Genomic DNA, 10,023 nt, shown 5'->3' with positions numbered 1-10,023 from the left:
CTTCCAAGATTACACCTGAGACTTGGGGAGAAGGAGTTGTGATATAAAAGTCTCATTTATAGCTGAGAACTCTGTAATACTTTAGTCTCTACAAGGTGGTCAACACGGGTCTCTTTATTGATTGCCATCTACTGCATAAAAGCATTTTTCTAATGACAGTTGAGAAATGTGATGTATAAACGTGAGGGTAAGAACTTACAAGTCAGTTTATTACTTGTTTTGCAGAAAAATAATATGACTTAGGCAGCAAAGAATTTCTGACCTTGCTAATAGTAACAGCTATGAGCTCCATTTTGTTCAGTATGCATTAAGTTCAATCAGAAACTTTTGATTAATTCCACAACATTTATGTCACTATTGTACCGGTGATCAAATATTATCAGGTTAGTTTCCATAAAAGATGGAAGGGATCATATGTGGGTAAAACTGCTGATTATGTTATTCCCAGATAAAATGCATAGAAATTTCCAGCAACATGAAAGCCAACTAATATAAGGGCTTCCAGGTGAGCACCAGCTTGATTTCTCCATGTTCTATGGCTCATTTATGGTATCCTTAGCAGTAGAGTCTACAAGGAAATAAAAAAAAACAATGGCAATGATAAGTAATATTTGGAGGATCTATGGTGCCTACTGTCCTGGTTAGTATTTTTGTCAGTTCCATATAAAGTAGGGTGATCTGAGAAGAAGGAACCTCAATTGAGAAAAATGACTTCATAAGATTGGTGTGTAGGTGAGATTGTGGAGCACTTTCTTGACTGATGATTGATCTGGCAGGACAGAGTCCATGCTGAGTAATGCTGTCCCACCCTGGTCAGGTGGCCCTGGATTGCAGTAGAAACAGCCTGAGCAAGCCATGCAGAGAAAGCCAGTAAGCTTCCATGGCTTCTGTTTTCAGTCCCTGCTTCCAGGTTGCTACTTTGCTATCCTGCCATGTCTCCCTCAAGTGTGGACTGCAGTGTGGATCTATAAGTCAAATAAAAACTTTATCCCCAAGTTACTTCTTGTCATGATATTTTATCACAGTAATAGAAACCTAACTAGCCAGGTGGTGGTGGTGCATGCCTTTATACTGGCACTCAGGAGGTGGAGGCAGGCAAATCTCTGTGAGTTTGAGGCCAACCTGGTCTACAGAGTGAGTTCTCTACGTGCAGAGAAACCCTGTCTCAAAAAACAAACAAACAAACAAACAAACAAACAAAAAGAAACCCACCTAATATACACATAGACAATCAATTGAAAAAAGAGGTATTCTGGACCTGATACTGGCCTTTTTTTTCTTTGTTTGTTTGTTTGGTAGCCTATGGTATCTCAGACAGAAAATTTACCACTGCTATAAGGTAGCTCCCTCTGAATTCCTTTTATATATGATCATGTACATATTTTCATGAGTTTCTACAGTAATAGCTTCCCATGTAGATTCTTCAATTTTTTTTCAGTGTTTGATAGCCTTCCCCACATTCCCTCTTCTATCCTTCCCCTAATTTCCAGCTTTAAAATCTTTTTGTTCTGTTATTGTCCATTGGCCTGTCATATCATCTGTTTTCTCTCTCCTTATAGTCTTCTCCCATAGCCACCAACCATGCTGTTCTAATTTAAAAATACATACCTAAAGAGTCAGTAACCATCCACATATGACAAAAAACACGGCATGTTTTTCTTTCAGGTTTGGGTTAATTAGTCATTATGATCTTTTCAAATTTCATCCATTTGTCTTTAAATTTCATACTTGAATTTTTTACAGTTGTGTGGTGATATTGTATTCCCCGAAATATTGTGCACCCTAATAAACTTATCTGGGTTCAGAGAACATAACAGCCACAATATTAAACATAGAGGATAGGCAGTGGTAGCACATACGTTTAATCCTAGCATTCCAGAGGCAGAAATCCATCTGTTCAAGGATACAGACAAGCATGGTGACACACGCCTTTAATCCCAGAAAGCGAGACTTTAATCCCAGGGAGTGATGGTAGAAAGAAGAAAGGTATATAAGGTGTGAGAAGCAGAAACTAGAAGCATTTGGCTGGTTAAGCTTTGAGCAGTACAGTTCAGCTGAGAGCCATTTGGATATGAGGACATAGAGGCTTCCAGTCTGAGGAAACAAGATCAGCTGAGAAGTTGGCCAGGTGAGGTTAGCTGAGGCTTGTTCTGTCTCTCTGACCTTCCAGTGTTCACCCCAATAAATGGCCTCAGGTTTGATTTTATTAATAAGACCTTCTAAGATTCCTGCTACACAGTTGGATAATATTCCGTTATGTATGTTCAACATTTTCTTTCTTCATTCTTCTATTTATATGTATCTAGACTCTTTCTATTTCCTTACAATAGTGAAGACAGCACTAATTGTTGTACTCTTTTAGTGTATTGTTCCTTTAATCAATATGAAATAACATCCCTTCTCTCTTCTGATTACTCAGTTTTAAATCAGTTTTGTCAGATATTAGAGTGTGTACATATGCTTATTTTGTAGTTCTGTTTACTTGGAATGCCTTTCCATCCTTTTAAATTAAGATCTATTAGAAAGACCAAACCTGTTAAACCAAAGTATTATACCATGCAAAAGAATCCATTAAAATTGAAAGAGAAATAAAATCTTTTGAAGATATAACCATTTAAAGGAATTTATGACTACTAAGCCAACACTAACCAGGATATTGGCAGGAATGCTTCAGTCTGAAGAGGTTACAGACACCCCAGAGGTCACAGGCAGTAAATAACAACTTCAGTTCCATTAATTAAAAGAGGTCTGAGAGAACACCCACAAAATCAGAAAAATGACAGAAATTAATACAAACTTTTTTCAATAATAAATCTGAATATGAGTGCTTTCAATTTCCCAATGAAAAGACACAGACTAAAAAAAATATTGGGAACCAATATTAATTTTTTTGATAATTTAATAACTAATTGCTTACAGAGACACTTCATCACATGTGTTATTTAAAGACCATTTGCAAAAATCTGTTCATCTTTCTGTGTGCATCATGCTGGTTAACAGAAATATGATCATAATCCTAATCAGAGAGCTAGAGAATCATACTAATAAACTCTTTATAATCATCACCTTTTTGTGAGGTCCTCTTTTTTATATGTTTTCACCAACAATTAGTTTATTTATTGCTATTGTTAAATCACTCATCTTTCCTCCATTAGTAATCTCCATCCACCAATGAGATTTACTACCTTACTCAGAAAACATTTCATAGTTTTGAAATTTTACCTTTTGGTCAACCCTGTTTCCATTATTACTATTTTATTTCAAAAAACCCTTATTCATTATAATTAATAAGACATTGATTAAACGTCTCTTATTATAGATTTTTTATTTATTTATATTTTCTCTGTTTTCATTTGATATATTCTTTTCCTCTCCCAGAAGGCTATCCAGGATATGATTGGAGTTGGTCATATTGCTTTATTACCTTGTTCTTGCCTGTAACTTTGGGTGGTCTCTTTTTGCTTCTAATGACTTTGAGAGCTTTCACGAAGAGCTTAAATTTGCCTTAAGTAAATACTTCAAAGGTTGAAAACATTTTAACTTTGGGGTTGTAGATTGTGACATCAGTGTTATTTACATAAAAACCATTCTGTTCATATGTCAAGAAGCTTCAATGATAAACTAAAAGTATGTAAAAAAATTTTTTTCACTGAACAATCATACTTTTGACTCCCTATACATTGCCCTAGGCAACATGAACCAAGTAAATCTGAGCCTAAGAATGCCTTTCTTTATTGCATCAACAACATTTCAATCTTTATAAAAAGATAAGTATACTAGCTCACTGGGTATCAGTTCTTTCCAACTATGGAAATATGTTCTATTTTTTTTTAATCTACAAAAAAAATCCATGATGTGAAGAGTTCATAAGATGAAATCCAACTTTCTACCACGCAAATTTCCCAGAGGGGATGGTTCACATTTTCCAATGTTTTGTTTACAAAGGGCTGGAAAAGACAAAGTTTAATAACAGAGTGAATTTATTTTTTTTCTTTTGGAATGCCATATGAAAATAATCTGTCCATTAGTTAACTCCAATTCATCAACTGCACAGTAGGCACTTACTGAGTTTTAAAAAAAAAGCCAGGGTACAAAAGGGACCTTCTCAATGAAGACTGTATTTTCAAGGTTTAGTCTATGCATTCCATTAAAAAGTAATTATTGGGTGTCTATTAGCATGAGCCAATATTTCTCTGACAAATTTAAATATGTAAAGAGTTGCTATCCTTGGGTAGCTTGAAACAGAAGTTAGTTTACCATCACTATGTTTTACAAAAAAAAATACATTTATTTTGCTATAAACATATACCAGAGTTAAACTCTAAAGCTGATTATTAAGAAAGTAATAATTCATATATCCACACTCACACATTAACATTGATAAAGAAAATCATTTCTTTTCAAATGCCTCCATGAGTAAAAATCCACTTGACTATGTGTTTTTGTGCCAGAATATTTTCTGGGATAAAACTCAAAGTAGTATATTTGACTTTGGGCCAGGAATTGATACTTTTATTTATTTAATTTTTTTTGTGTGTGTGCAGATGGCGGCATACCCACACAGTAGGTTGGTGTTCTTTCTATTGCCATCCTGACAAATGAGCAGAGAAAGAGTAAATGAAATTTGATTAGCACGTCTGCTTTTTTAAGCAGCTGTTGTATCTAATATAAATTATTCTTTTAGAATTTCTAACATATGCCAAAGTATTTATCACAGATTAACTGCATGAACTTGCATGCTATTACAAAACTTTCTGTTCATGAAAAATGAGCAGATGAATTTTCACAGCTGTTATTAAAAAATATATGAAAATCATAATTGTAATTCCAGTAAGTAAAAGAAGATTTTAAAACAATACAAGAGTATGTGAAAAAAGGGGGCATTTCCTAGTTTTTTATTATATTCTCACTATTGACAAGTGATTTTTAGAATTAATTACTTGACACTTAAATTACACCTTAAAACTAAAATCTGCAAATATACCTCAAAATGTTTAGACACACTCATCTCTTGTTTCTCATTGTCTCCTATGATTAGTTTCAGAAATTTTCTAAAATATTGTATTTCAATTAATTTTTATATTGTTTCTTGAAAATTGCACAATTCCAAAGCAGTATGTCCTCATTATGAGAAAAAATAAAATAGAAGAAAATTAATGTTTTAAGTGTTTATTCATCCCCAGCATTTAACGGCTCACTTTAAGGTATGAACACATTACATTAGAAAAATGAAAAAAAAAAAAAACATGTATTACCATTAATATTTTCTAATAATATTGTGGTTATTTTATTTCTTATATTGAATTCTTTCAGAACATACTCACTAAGTCATCTGTAGCATTAAAAACATAAGTCTTATATTAATATCTGTTATTACTTGTTTTTATGATATCTAATATAAATATTTTTAGATTGCCAGAACAGGTTAACAAAGAAATATAGTTTATGCTTTTGCATTAGTTTATTATGTACATATTTTCTTTAAAGAAATATTGCCATAAAAATCGTTATCATAAGTGTATTGCTTCAATATAAACCCTAGATTGAGTCTGGTGAAGTTGGTTACCATGGTAACAGGAGTTTGCACTTTAAACAATTTTTATTCTTCCTGCCTTTCTGCTTATAATGGTTTTTATATATAAATAGGACTCACGGGGGTGTAATATTGCAACATTTTCTTCTCCATAAGGATACACATCCAAATTATTCTTCAGAGAGAACTCTGTTGCATGGAGTTTAATCATGTATAAATGTTATCAACATCACATTTTATGTCAATGTAACAATAATAATCAAAGAAAAGGGGGCTAGCAACTTGAGAAGGGGGCATAGGAGAGGTTCAAGGAAGGGTATCTAAGATGGGCTGGAAGGGAATGGAGCAGGGGGTGAGCTTATTCTATTTCAATTAATAATATTTTTAAAATATCACATTTCAAACAGCGTAGTCTCTAATTAAGCAGACAAGTATTCAAAAATGTAAAAATAAAGTAGTATCCTAGCAAGAAAAGTAAAAGGGACATGGAAATAAAAATGAACAGGTCCTCCAGAAAGTGTGAAAATACGGAAGTTTATATAGCAACATTTCCTAGGTCTTGACGTGCTCATCCGTTTAGCAAAACGAAACAAGGGAATATATAGCAATGAGTTATCTTTTAGAAGCTTAAGAAAAAGTAAAGTAAACAAAATTTAAACCTGCTAACGTACTCCTACACTCATACACATATACTTATCTTAAAGTAACAATTTGTGTGTATTAATTTGGTCATTCTTCCTAAACTCTGAAACTTTTTTTTTGCTGTACTGCAACTTTGCCTTTTGACCTTACTTTTTCATCTCAAACTCTCTATGTAGCTAGGCTAGAATAAAAGGTGTGATCCTCCTTTCTCAGTCTCCAGTTGCCACCAGAACTGACGAATTTCCTGATTTCAAGGTAATTTCCACTCAACCTTTGTTTTTGCTCTCATCTGTACAGATGTTGTCCCTGCCGCTCCCGAGTAAGGGCATTTTCTACTCAGAGTATGTTGGGAGCACAGAGGTCTTTGCCCTTGCAGATTAGCACTAGGGAAACCAGGTCTGTTAAACACACTGGATTGTCTCTTCAAAGTATAACCTGTTTTGCACGAAGAAGGCTGGGAACAGAAGTAGTTAACAGCCTCATTGACATCTGTGCTATCTCCAGGGCAAGCCACATCCAGTTCCCACAGGCTCCCACCAACAGGACTGGAAGTGATTAATAGCCTAGCTGACCTCTGTGCTATTTGCAAGCATGAGCCCACATCAGATCCTCCACTAAATTCTTATTATATCACATGTAGCCTATCAATAGAACCATCTTGAGGAAAGAAGTGATATGTACTTCGAAGAATTTTGAAGTACGCCTTATTGTACACACAGGATTGTGTTACACCAGGAAACGTTTTTCCGAAATTATATTTCACTGAAATGGGCCTAAAACTGCCATGTCAGGCTCTACAAGTTTGAATCAACACCAGCTACTGAGTCCTGTTGAACTGGACTTCCTTCTTGCCTCATGTGACTCTTTATTTTGCCAGCCCTGGTATTTGCAAAGACACCCACAATGGTATGTGGTTAATATATTGGGCACCCAAATAAAGTTGTCTGGGGGTCAGAGAACAAAACAGCCACAATATTATACATAGAGGTTAGGCAGTGGTAGCACATGCCTTTACTCCTAGCATTTCAGAGGCAGAGATCCAGCTGGATCTCTGTGAGTTCAAGGCCACACTGGAAATAGCCAGGCATGATGACACACACCTTTAATCCCAGCACTTGAAATCTCATGTCTTGCTTGAGAAAGACACATGCTTTTAATCCCAGGAAATGACGGCAGGACGCAGAAAGGTCTATAAGGCTCGAGGATCAGGAACTTTAGCCTTCTTAAGCTTTCAGCTTTTAGCAGCAGTTCAGCTGAGATCCATTCGGATGAGGACTCGGAGGCTTCCAGTTTGAGGAAACAGGATCTGATGAGTTGTCGAGGTGAGGTTGGCTGTAGCTTGTTCTGCTTCTCTGATCTTTCAGAATTTACCCCAATACCTGCCTCTGGGTTTGTTTTTACTAATAAGACCTTTTAAGATTCGTGTTACAATAGTATTTTACTTAAGCAATTGGTAACTATAAAGACTTTCAATAGGAGAACAGGGACTTGATGAATCCTGACTCTGACTTCCTATCTAAGTGATTTGGAGAAAATCATTCAAATTTTGTGATTCTTTATTTACTATGATTTATAATTTATTAAATTTATTTTTATTAGCTATTAGAACACATTTAATAAGTACCTGCTTTGTTTTATAATTCTATTATATAATAATAAATATGAAGAATGTATTATTAATAAGTTTGATCTTATAAAGCAAAATAAAATATACTTAATGGACTAAATAATAGAAATCTTCATTCACACTGTTCAGAAGTTCATTGTCAAGATGCATTTAAGATTAGTTTCTGAGAGATCCCTTGTTCCTACTTGTTAGATGTTCACCTACTGGCTCAATCATCACACCAAGTTCTCTTTACTGGCAAGAGGAATCAGAGAGAAGTACATTTGCTTTCGCTACCTCTTCTTATAAGTACTTAAATCAGTAGAATTGAGGTCTACTATTATATCATATAATATTTATTTTCTATTATAGGTTCCATTTGAAAATTTAGTAATTTTAAGGTTTAGGGGTACAACATGAATGTTTAAAGCCACAATTTTGCCCATTGTGGCTTTTGGCTGGTAGTTCATTTTCATTCAAACTGAAAGTCCACTTCTCTGTGCTGTAAATCTAACAGGAGATTCACTACCAAAGGAATGGATCTCTACAATGATAGAAATATGGTATTTTATGTTTTTGCTCTTGTTGGATGAATTTTATGGAGTGACTCCAACTAACTCCATCCTCATTAGTTCCTATCTTCATTTTACAAAGTGACACTCTCATGTTTCATCTTAAATCCTCATCATGGATCCATAATCTATACTTTCTTTTCACTTTTCTGGAAACCACTGAATTATAAAACAGAGGACTGTTTTTAAAAATTTAATTGCTTCATCCCCAACTCCAGCAGGCATTCCCTGTGAAACCAATGGCCACTCTGAACAGGGCAACAAAGTTTAACTGCAGATGCTCACCTCCTTCTCCTCTTTTCCAAATAGAATCTTCTTGCTCTGTAGCAGAACACCTGCTTCAGTCTTCCCATTCTCTCTGATGCCTATTTCCAAAACATCATATGGATTTTCTTTTCCAACCTTCCTTCCCAGAATTCATCCCATTATCCCACCCTCCAACATCAGGAGACATCCACTGGGATCACTACTGCTGCACTGGTCAGGGAAGAAATTAGGTTAACTGATGATCTTAACCCCCTTTCTCCCCTCCAAATCCAATCCATCCCCTGATCTGTAACAGTACACTTATTATGCCCATGCTTCTCTTCCTGACTCCATCTCCAGGGCACCACACATATCTTCCCACCCAACCTTTCTTCCCCCTACTCATCACTTTATCCATTCCCCAGCTCTAGCAGGCATTCTGTGAGAATTCACTCCAGCCAGGCAAGTAAGATGCATAACTGGAGATCTTCATCTTTTCTTCCTTTCCTCCAATTTCAATTCTTCAGTGCCATCCATATCTCTGTAGCAGAACTCCGGGTGCAGCTGCCCCTGCTGTCTGTCTCCATCTCCAGTAGATCATGCAGACCTTCTCCTTCAGATCCATCTATACCACTCTTGGGCACATATCCACAGGACACTTCATCCTACCACAGAGACACTTACTTGCTCAACCACATTTATTGCTGCTCCATTATTCACAGCTAGTAATTGGAAATAACCTAGGTGTTTCTCAACAACAACAACAACAACAAATGGATAAAGAAAATGTGACACATTTATACCATGAAGTAGTACTCTGCGATTAAATCAAATGAGATCATGAAATTCTCAAGTAAATGGATGGATCTAGAAAAAAAAAATAAAACATACTGAGTGAAGTAACACAGACCCAGAAAGAAAAATGTGGTATGCATTATCTTATAGCTTGAGCTAAGCTGTTACATCAATGATAACTAAACTGTAATATGTAGAAAGGCAAAGGTTAGGTATTGAGTAAGGCATTGGTGTGATTCAGGAGGTAGGACAGATGTATCTCCTTAGGAAAGGGAAATAGAATACGTAATTATGGATGGATAGGATGCTTGGAAAGGAGGATTAAATAGAGAGGGGTTTGAGCGAGAGAATGTTGGGAGAAACAGCAAAGATTAATGGTCATTTTAGGGGGAGTATGGGAACTTAAGACAGTAGAAGCTTCCTAAAATATAAACATACGTGAAAGTGACTTAAATAAAATAACCAAATAATGTATGATAAAGAGCCCCAACTGCCCTTCCCTACTCACCAAATGAAGCTTCCAGTACCCGGATAGTGCTATATCTAATTGAATTGTTGGCTAAAGGGGTCCCATGGGAACCATCAAACCACCCAGGCTGTTGCCAAGACTACAAATTGCTCTATACTAA

This window comes from Peromyscus eremicus, chromosome 12 (assembly GCF_949786415.1).
Source record: "Peromyscus eremicus chromosome 12, PerEre_H2_v1, whole genome shotgun sequence".
Taxonomy (NCBI): Eukaryota; Metazoa; Chordata; class Mammalia; order Rodentia; family Cricetidae; genus Peromyscus; species Peromyscus eremicus.
This window is presented reverse-complemented; position numbering follows the sequence as displayed.